General features: G+C 44.6%; 1 protein-coding gene across 6 annotated transcripts in view; it reads right to left on the minus strand.

The window, feature by feature from the left end:
- Pcyt1a (phosphate cytidylyltransferase 1, choline, alpha) overlaps positions 1 to 9,541 on the minus strand; it is a 48,161-nt gene that overhangs the window by 28,047 nt on the left and 10,573 nt on the right. Inside the window, exon 1 of one of the 6 annotated variants that reach the window (XM_005383126.2) lies at positions 7,502 to 7,671. The exons of the other annotated variants lie outside the window; for them this stretch is intronic. The gene's annotated coding sequence lies outside the window, so the exon portion shown is untranslated. Of the gene's footprint in view, positions 1 to 7,501; positions 7,672 to 9,541 lie in introns of those variants that run through there. 6 annotated transcript variants of the gene reach the window in all.

Below are 9,541 nucleotides of genomic sequence, written 5' to 3' on the forward strand. Positions count from 1 at the left end.
TAACTCACTATTATTTGTCTATTTGTTTTCCTGAGAAACTACCTTGTAGATAATAATATGTAAAACAATAACCACTGACAATTTCCTACCACTTTGTCTGTAATTTGGTAAGCTCCCCCCATTATTATGTTATCCCTCTTTTATTCTTTAAAATAAAAAAAAATTTAAAAATTTAAAGAAAGAAAGAAAGAAAGAAAAGCAAATACAGCACAGTATTATCAGCAGAGCTGCAGCTCAGCACTGGAAAAGAAAAAAGCAAATGTGGCAAAATGGTATCAATGTATGAATCTTGGAGGAGCAAAAGGGCTACATTCATATTCTTGGAGCTTTTCTACAGACTTTTTATCAAAATAAAAAGTTTAATTTTGAATTACTGTTACTATTTCCTACACAAACAGGCCTTCCTGAGATTGTCTCTTGGGATCCCTAGAACCTGATTTAGTCTTTTCAATTCTTTGAGTCCATGTATGTGCTCCAAAAAGTAAGACTATAACAGTAAGAGTTAGAATACTATCCTTATTTTTCTCTCTTTTCTTTTCTTTTCTTTTTTGAGACTGGGTCTTGCTGTACAGTTCAGGCTGACTTGAACTCACTACGTAGCCCAGGCTGGCCTCGAACTTATGGCGATCCTGCCTCCCAAGTGCAGGGATTACAGACAGGTATGTACCACCATACCTAGCAATATTATCAGTTTTTGAATATTTACTTTTTTTTTTTTGGTGCCGGCAATCAAACTCAGGACCTTGCACTTGCCAGGCAGGCGCTTGTGCTGCTGAGCTACATCCCTGGTCCTTGAATACTTACTGTATGCTAGGTTCCGTGCTATGCCTTGTACATACATCACCCTCTTAACCCTCATGATCTGAGAAGAGGTACTATGCGTCCAATTTATAAAAGAGAAATTAAGGGTCAGAGGGTTAAACAGCCCACCCCAAAGTTCACACAGCTGGTAGTGAGAGAAAGCCAGGCTTTAAAGTCAGCCTTCTTTAATTCTAAAGTCCTTACCACTACACTGTTCTTTGCTGTCTCTCAGAGGTCCAAGATTTTTAAAAAGAAGCTGTCTCATTATCATTACTGCGGCTTCCTTCTATCAAGAGTGCTCTCTCTACAGCATGGGGTTTTTGCAGGTTTAGGCCAGGCCTAACTAAACAGTGAGATACTTGGGAGGCTGAGGCAGGAGGATCGTTGTGAGTTTGAGGCCAGCCAGGGCTACAAAGTGAGCTCAAGGCCAGCCTGAACTGCATAGCCAGACCCTGTCTCAAAAAGACAAAATAAAATAAAATAAAATAAAATAAAAGACAAAAAAAATAAACAGTGGGATAAAAGATCATGGCTCCTCAAAGGCGAAAAGAGCTTACAGCCAATCACAAAATAAACAAAAACAAAACCCAAGGATGTGGCTACTGACCTGATTCAGAGACTACCACTCAGGCGGCTGTACAGGTCTTTCCTACTGGACAGTTTTGTAAGGTTTCCTGATAAGCTTTCAACTTGAGCAATAAAGAATTTTTTTAACTGTGCTCCTCCTACTTCTACATTACAAACAGGTTATATTTTAAAGGCCTATAGTTTCCATCCATAAGGGTGCCATTATCAAGGGGCAAAGTTTTTTCTTTTTTTTTTTTTTGTACTGGGGTTTGAACCAAGAGCCTTCACAATGAGCTACATCTCTGCAGCCTTTTAATTTTTTTTTTTTTTTTTTAGGCATGTTGCTAAAGTGTCTAGGCTGGGTTTGACCTTGCAATTCTCCTGCTGCAGCCTCCACAGTGCCGGGATTACAGGTATGTATTACATACCCAGCTTGATAAATATTAAAATACCTAATGCCTGAGCTGAGCATGGCGGCACATGCCTGTAATCCCAGCACTTGGAAGGCTGAGTCAGGATGATTGCCACAAATTTAAGGCCAATCTGGCCTATACAGTAAGTCAAGGCCAGCCTGGAATACACAGTGAGACCCTATCTCAAAAAAAAACAAAAACCAGACCAAAACAAAACAAAACAAAACAACAGAAATACACTTACACCCAAAGACAGTTTCCAGAAACTTCTCAGAAGTGCTTATCTGTGGGAGGAGGAGGAAGGCGTGCAGGTTACATTTTTACAGCTTTATTGAAGTATAATTGGCATGCAATAAACTATAGCTATTTAAAGTATGTTTAGCGGGTTGGGGATTTAGCTCAGCAGCACAGTGCCTGCCTGGCAAGTGCAAGGTCGTGAGTTCGATTCCCGGTACCGGAAAAAAAAAAAACAAAAAAAGTATGTTTATAAGTTTTTACTCATTTATACACCTGTGAAGTCATCAAAATTAAGATAATGAACATATCTACCACCCTCAAGAATTCTCAGGCCACTCGGACATCCATTTCTCCCTCCCCACTTCAACTCTACTTGTTTTTTTTGTTTTACATTGTGATAAAATATATATGGCATAAACTTGGCTTTGTTTTTTAAGACAGGGTCTCACTTTGCAGTGCAGGCTGGCTTTGAACCCAGTATATAGCCCAGGCTGGCCTTGAACTCGCAGTGATCCTTCTGCCTCAGACTCCCATGTGCTGGGATTACAGGCGTGCACCACACACCTGGCAAAGATATTTTAAAGTCAAGTAATAGTTGAGGCCTCTAGATCCTGATGTAGCTTCTATTCTATTAAATTGAAAATATTACCCGAAGAATATGACTGAAAACGTTTTAAAATATCACAATGGTGGCACATGCCTATAATCCCAGCCCTCAGGAGGCTGAGGCAAGAGTATCATTGTGAGTTCAAGACCAGCCTGGGCTACAAAAGGAACTCAAGGCCAGCCTGAACCGCATAGCGAGACCCTGTCTCAGACCAAAAAAAAAAAAAAAATCACAGTCAGACTTGGGCAAGGAAAAGGAATCTCATGACTATTTAAGACTAAACTAAAATTCACAGAGAAAAACTCAAGGCAACATTATCATTGTTAATATGTTACAAACCCGTCTGATAAATAACTAATATTCTACCTGTATTTTGGTTGACTTTATGCATTCTTCAACAAAATCTCTCCATCCTTTGTACAAACATTTCTAACACTGGCGGAGGCAGAAGATATTTCTCAGCAATTTGCTTCAGTTTGAGAAATGTGAACTCTTTCATTTTACCCTGTCAGCACAGTGCAGTGATTAAGAAGTTGGGCCCCGGGGCGTGGTGGCTCAGGCCTGTAATATCAGCCTTCAAGAGGCTGAGGCAAGAGGGCTGCTGCCAAGTTTGAGGGTATCCTGGGTTACATATCAGTTCAAGGCCAGTCTGAGCTATATAGAAAGATCCTGTCTCTAACTCTCCTTCAAAAAAACTTAGGCCCTAAAATCAGATTACCTAAATAGGAATCCTAGCTCTACCACTCGGTACTTGCACAAATTCTTTAATGTCTCCATGCCTTAGTTATGTCATCTGTCAAATAAGATTTATCTAGGATAATCCAAAAAAAAGCCTTAGCTTGGTGCCAGACACACAGTATGTGCTCAGGAATATTAGTTACTGCTATAACTTAGTACCATCGACTGTGGTCATCTGCCTTATAGCTGATCTCCTAGGCAGCCTCTGTGTCTAAGGGAATGTTAAATTCTTCCCTATGAGTGTTCTATTGGTCTGGTTTTCATTACAATAATGAAATACCTGAGATAGGCTACTTTATAAAGCAAAAGGTTTCTTCAGGTCATAGTTCTGGAGGCTGAAAGTCCAAGATCTAGCAGCACCATGCGTTGAACCTTGGGCAGAGGATCATACGGTGGGAGCACATGAGACAGGAAGTTCTCTCCCTCTTGACAGTGTGGACCAGGCTCTTCTGAGGAGGCTCCCAACAGCTTCTCTCCAGGCTCCGCCTCTCAGAGGTCCCGTCACCTCTCCACCACCATGAGGACCAAGGTGCCAACGTATGAAGCCTGGGGGACACTTTCAAATCACGTCCAGGTCACAGCACCCCACTGCTGGCCCCCAAGTCTGCGTCTACCTGTCCTGGAACAACTCAATCCTAGTACGTATGAGGCCCAGCCCCACAGTGCCATGGACCAGAGGGCAACCGATTTGGGGTTGCACAAGTGCAGTTTATGGGGGGCCTGTGAGAAGCATGGCCCTGGGCAACAGCAACGCCAGTTGGAGCCACTCAATTTCAGTCAGAGAGAGGCTGTGTTTATGGGTTAGGGCAAAAGTGACTTCACCCTGGCTTGCTTAAGGTCATTTCAGAAGGCTGGGCTGGGTGGCACATACTTCTAATCCTAGCATGCAGGAGGCTGAGGCAGGAAGATCGCTGTGAGTTCGAGGCCAGCCTGAGCTACACACTGAGCTCAAGGCCAGCCTGAACTACAAAGTGAGGCCCTGTCTCAAAGAAACCAAAACATCACCATCATCATCATCATCAATTGCATCCCTGGGGCCGGGGTCCAACTGTAAACCCTCACGTATGGCTCAAATGGTTTTACATATTCATGGTTTGCTAGGAAACTATGCAGGAAAAGCTGGCAATGGTTGCTCAGGGATCACTGTGAGCCTGCAGAAGGCTGCAGACACATCAGGCTATACTCACACCACCTCATAATACATAGTGCTCTTGCTCCATCGCCACAGCTCCAAGGTCTAAACAGTTCCAAGACACAACAGTGGGTCAGGGAGGGTATAAGTACTCCTATTCCAAGTGGGAGCTAGAAATAAGTGGAGATGAGCGACAGGCCCACAGCAAAATCAAAAACCCAGCAGGGCACGTACTGAATCTTAAAGTACTGTGCACATGCTGGCAGAGGTGACCTGGGAAGCCCCCCCTTTGCTGTTTGCAGGCCTCGCAGCTACTCTTTGGGGCAGGTTCCGCATGCTGCGCGAAGTTTTCCTACAGGCACCACTCACTGCTGGTGGGTGTGCTTTTCTGGAGTCCCTACTGCAGCTCAGCTCCCTTGGCAGCGCCAGGCACTGTCCCCTACCGTGTGGCCAATTCTCCCAGCTTCCCTTCTATCTGGGTCCAAGCCACATGACCCCAGACCCCTTGCGTCCCTGCGCTCTGCAAACTCAGACGTGAGGGTACGCACTGTGCCTGCACCCGCTGGGACCGCAGCCGCAGCCACGAAGTGCTCGGCCACGTGCAGGCAGGGAGGCGAATCCCAAGGCCCCTGCTGAACCCGAATGTTCTGAAGTTGCTAGGCCTGTCCTGGAGGAGCAGCGTCCACTGCTGAGATGCCCTTCAGCCCTTTTGCATTTGCGAGCCAGCATCAGTCTCTTTAGCAAGCGGCTTCTCTGCACCCTTGGGTCCTCTTTCTTTGCTCCCTTCCTGGCCGGCCTGCACACATTCTCTGAATCTTCCCATTCCACTTCCTTTTCCTCTCAAAGCTCCTCGAAATGTCAAAGTAACAGTGGCCAATCATGCCCATGCTGCAGCCCAACTGCTCTGTTGTTTTAAAATCTCTTCCACCAAATAAACCAGTCCCTCATTTCAATCTTCCATGCAGTCTGAGCGCACGGACACAACACGGCCAAGTCCTCTGCCACCGTATTATCAAGTGTGGCGGTTGGCCCAACTTCTACTAGAATCCTCCTCTCCTCTGAGCCCCCACCACAACTGCCACAACGAGCCACAGCAAGCATTGTCTTTCTGCCCATCCCGACTCCCCAGGCTGTGCTCAGGACAGTTCTCAGGCTGCCACATTTTCAGCTTTGGGTTCAGGAACCCCACTCCAGGGTACTAATTTTCTGCACCAGTCCATTTCGTGTTATTATAATGAAATAGTTGAATTTGGGTAACTTTATAAAGAGGCTTACTTTATTTAGTTCATAGTTCAGACACTCAAGGCCCATCTCCATAGCAGAGTCCTGAGAGAGTGCAGGATGTCACATGTCAAGAGACAGATGTGTGTGTGTCCACGTTTGTATGTGTATACAAGTTCTAGTCTCTTCTTTTTTTTGTGTGTCATTGTGAGACAGCATTGTACTATATAGTCCAGGTTGGCCTTGAACTCACTTTGTAGCCCAGACTGGCCTTGAACCCACAGCAATCTTCCTGCCTCAGCCTCCAGAGTGTTAGGATTACAGGCATGCACCTGGCTTCTCTCTTCTTCTAAAGCCAGCAATATTCAACCATGGGGACTTCATCTGAATGACTTTAATCTTAAGCCCCTCCCTCCCAAAGGCCTACCTCCAAATGCCACAGACTGTTTACACTTTTTTTTTTTTTTTTTTTCTGAGACAAAGTCTCTCTGACTTTACAGTACAGGCTGGCCTTGAGCTCACTATGTAGCACAGGCTGGCCTCAAACTTGCAGCAATCCTCCTGCCACAGCCTCCCAAGGCATGCACCTTTACAGGCATGCACCACCACACCCCATTTGTTTTCACCCTGTTGATATCTCAGAACAGGGATTAAATTTCAATAGACGAACTGTTGAGGGGTACACTCAAACCATGTCCAACTATAGCAGTTAATACTATAAAAAATATACTTATGGAGAAATGTAAAACATGCTATATCTCCTCCATTCCTACCTCTATCCAACTTAAGAATCATTCTTTTAGCTGTGTTATAATCTCAGCATTCTAAGAGACTGAAGCAGGAGGACCCTGAGTTTCAGCCCAGCCCAGGCAACTTTGCAGCTTAGTGAGACCCTGTCTCAAAATAAAAAATAAAAAGTAGGTTGGATGTAGCTCAGTGCATAGCTGGGTTCAATCTCTAGTGCCAAAAATAAATACATAAATAAATAAATCGCTTTTTTTGTATAACAACTATATGCCAAAAGCACTTTAAAATTATTAAAGCTCTCTGTTGAGCAGAGTGACACACACCTGTAATCCCCCCAAACCTCATGTGGTCATAGGTGGCTTCTTCAGAGGTGGCTGGCTCGAGTGTGTGACGCTGGGATTGATTCACAGTGCAATGCTAGGCTCGAGGGTGCTGGGATTAAGGGTGTGAGTGCTACCTGCCCTAAGTAGCCTGGATAAGATATAAGGGATAAAAAGAGCTATGGTCACCCCTTGTTGCTTTACTACCTTCTGCCCACCGTGCACTGTTTCTCCTCTGCCATGCCACCCCCCTGCCTTTAGAGCCCGTCAACTGTGGACTGAAACCTCCACAAACTGTGAGCTAAATAAACCGTACCTCCTTTAACTTTGAGTATCAGGTATTTTGTCTCAGCAACAAGAAAAAGAACTAAGAGGGCAACTTAGCAATTCAGTGAAATCTGTCTCTAAAAAGAAAAAATAAAATAAAAGGCAAGGATGTAGCTCAGTGCAAAGGCCCTGGGTTCAATCCCCAGTCCAAAATTAAAATTATTAAAGCTTTCAACACTGACATGGATGTGTTATTTTTGTCACTATTTTACAGGTCAGGAAACTGAGGCACAGAAGGAAAGGTCACTCAGCTAGCAAATGGCCAAGACAGGAATCAAATTTAGTCAATGCATTTCAGTAAACACTAATATATCATTATAATACAATACCATAATAAAATACTATTCAAGAAGGTACCCGATTATACCCGAAATACAAGCATGTGTGTTACCTTGGATAAGGCGGAGACTGATTCTGTGAATGTCCAGGCACAGAAAAGGGATTGCTGGTTGATACAGAGCCCCAGATTTTAACTAAACATAAAAGAATGCTTTTTAGGGATGAGAGCCATCTGAGAGGGGCTGAGTTACACTGAGGTTTTCACTAGAGATAGTGCTGCGCTACAGAAAAAGCTCCAGTGAGTAAGCGCGCTTTCTGACCTACTTCAGAGACAAAACCTAATAAAGGAGTGTCTGTGACAGCACAGGGAGAGGTCAATTTACAACTACACCCAGTATGAGATTGGGAGTTGGGTTCCACCACCCCCTCCCTGCCCTGTAAACCTGCAGCGGTGCTGCTTGCTTTATAAGCAAACTCTGCTTGGAAAATGGTTCATACAATGATCTGCTCAAAGAACCTACTGAGAAGAGTCAGTCAGGACTGGATCTGAGAAACCGTGTGCCTCCAGAAAAACCAAGACTAGAAGGGGGCAAACACCTCAAAGTCAAAGGAGAATTCCTGAAGCTGGATCTGATCCATGTACCTCGTGATCTCTTTCTCAAAATTCTTGTTCTAGATAGCACATTTTTAAGATAAATGAACAAAGAGAATAATTATGTGTTTCAAAGCCAGGCGTGGTGGTGCCTGCCTGCAATCCCAGCACTCAGGACCCTGTCTCAAAAAAGAAATGAGGGTGTGGCACCAATGGCAATTAGACTATGAAATCGCTGGGTACCAACTATGTGCTGTTTCCCGTCCCAGTATTCAGGGTGTACGCTCTGAACAGGCCTTGTTTCAACCGGAGACTCTCACCTGCTGCACGGCTTCACTCTTCGCCCAGTAGCAGGTTGATGCGCCAGACCCACACGGTCCAGCACATCACTCTCGCGGCTCACAGAGGGCGGGGTGCGGGGCACAGGCTGGGACCCAGACTGGTCCCACCAGAGCAGATCTCAGGACTCAGGGAAGGAATGCTCAGCAGGGAGCGAGAGTGTGGACCTGGAGACATGGTTCCGGGAACCATTCTGCGACCATCTGGTGGCCAGCCTGTAACCAGGAGGACAGCCTTTTGGGAAACAGTGGACACAGAGAAAGCAGTGCTAATGACAGTGAAAAGCCAGATCCAGGACTGTCCGTCATGCAACCAGAACATTCCTGGTTTTGCTTAAGCCTGTTAAGCTTGGCTTTGTTTCATTTTGTTTTACCATTAGTAATTAAAAAATCATAACTAATGCATGCGCTTAACAATGAATCCTAGTGCACAGCAGACACTGAATAATTAGCTGATATAGTAAATACGGAAAGCTGTTTTGAACTTTTGAAAAGCACTACAAGCATTACCCTTCCTTTCTTCTCTCTCTCTTTGGTTTTTTGAGACAGGGACTCACTATCTCACTACAGAGCTCAGGCTGGCCTCGAACTCACAGCAATCGTCATGCCTCAGACTCCCAAGTGCTGGGAGTACAGGCATGTGCCACCATGCCCAGCACTATTTCATTTTAATGGAGTGCTTGTCAATTTGTAAGTGTACCACAGTTGGTACACCAAAGCTCTCATCCTACCAAAAATATCTTAACCCGCTCCCACTAACTCTTATCTGTTTCTACCAGTACTATTCTGCATCTGCTTACAAGATTGTTCTTCTGCTTTCTAAAGATGACTTTTGTGTTTTACATTATATTTTATACTTTAAACTGCAGTGTTACAACCCTTTAAATTTAGAATAAACATACCTCATGATTTTTAGGTTTTAGGATAAAATACTTTTTTTTTTTTGGTCTTTTTGAGACAGAGTTTCACTATGCAGTTCAGGCCAGCCTTGAACTCACTATGAACTTACTCTATGGAGGTGTAACAAAGTGCACCAGCTTTAAAGGTACAGCCTCAAACTCACAGCGACCGCCTGCCTCAGCCTCCCGAGTGCTGGGATTACAGGTGTGCACCACCATGCGTGGCACTCTTCTTTCTTTCTGAGGAAATGTCTTTGTTGGCTCTACCAATTCTTGAAGAGTCAACCTCATCCGGTGTGGTGGTGCACCCCTGTAATCCCAGC

The sequence above is a fragment of the Chinchilla lanigera genome, unplaced genomic scaffold (assembly GCF_000276665.1).
Source record: "Chinchilla lanigera isolate Chin_1 unplaced genomic scaffold, ChiLan1.0 scaffold00019, whole genome shotgun sequence".
In the NCBI taxonomy this organism is placed as follows: domain Eukaryota; kingdom Metazoa; phylum Chordata; class Mammalia; order Rodentia; family Chinchillidae; genus Chinchilla; species Chinchilla lanigera.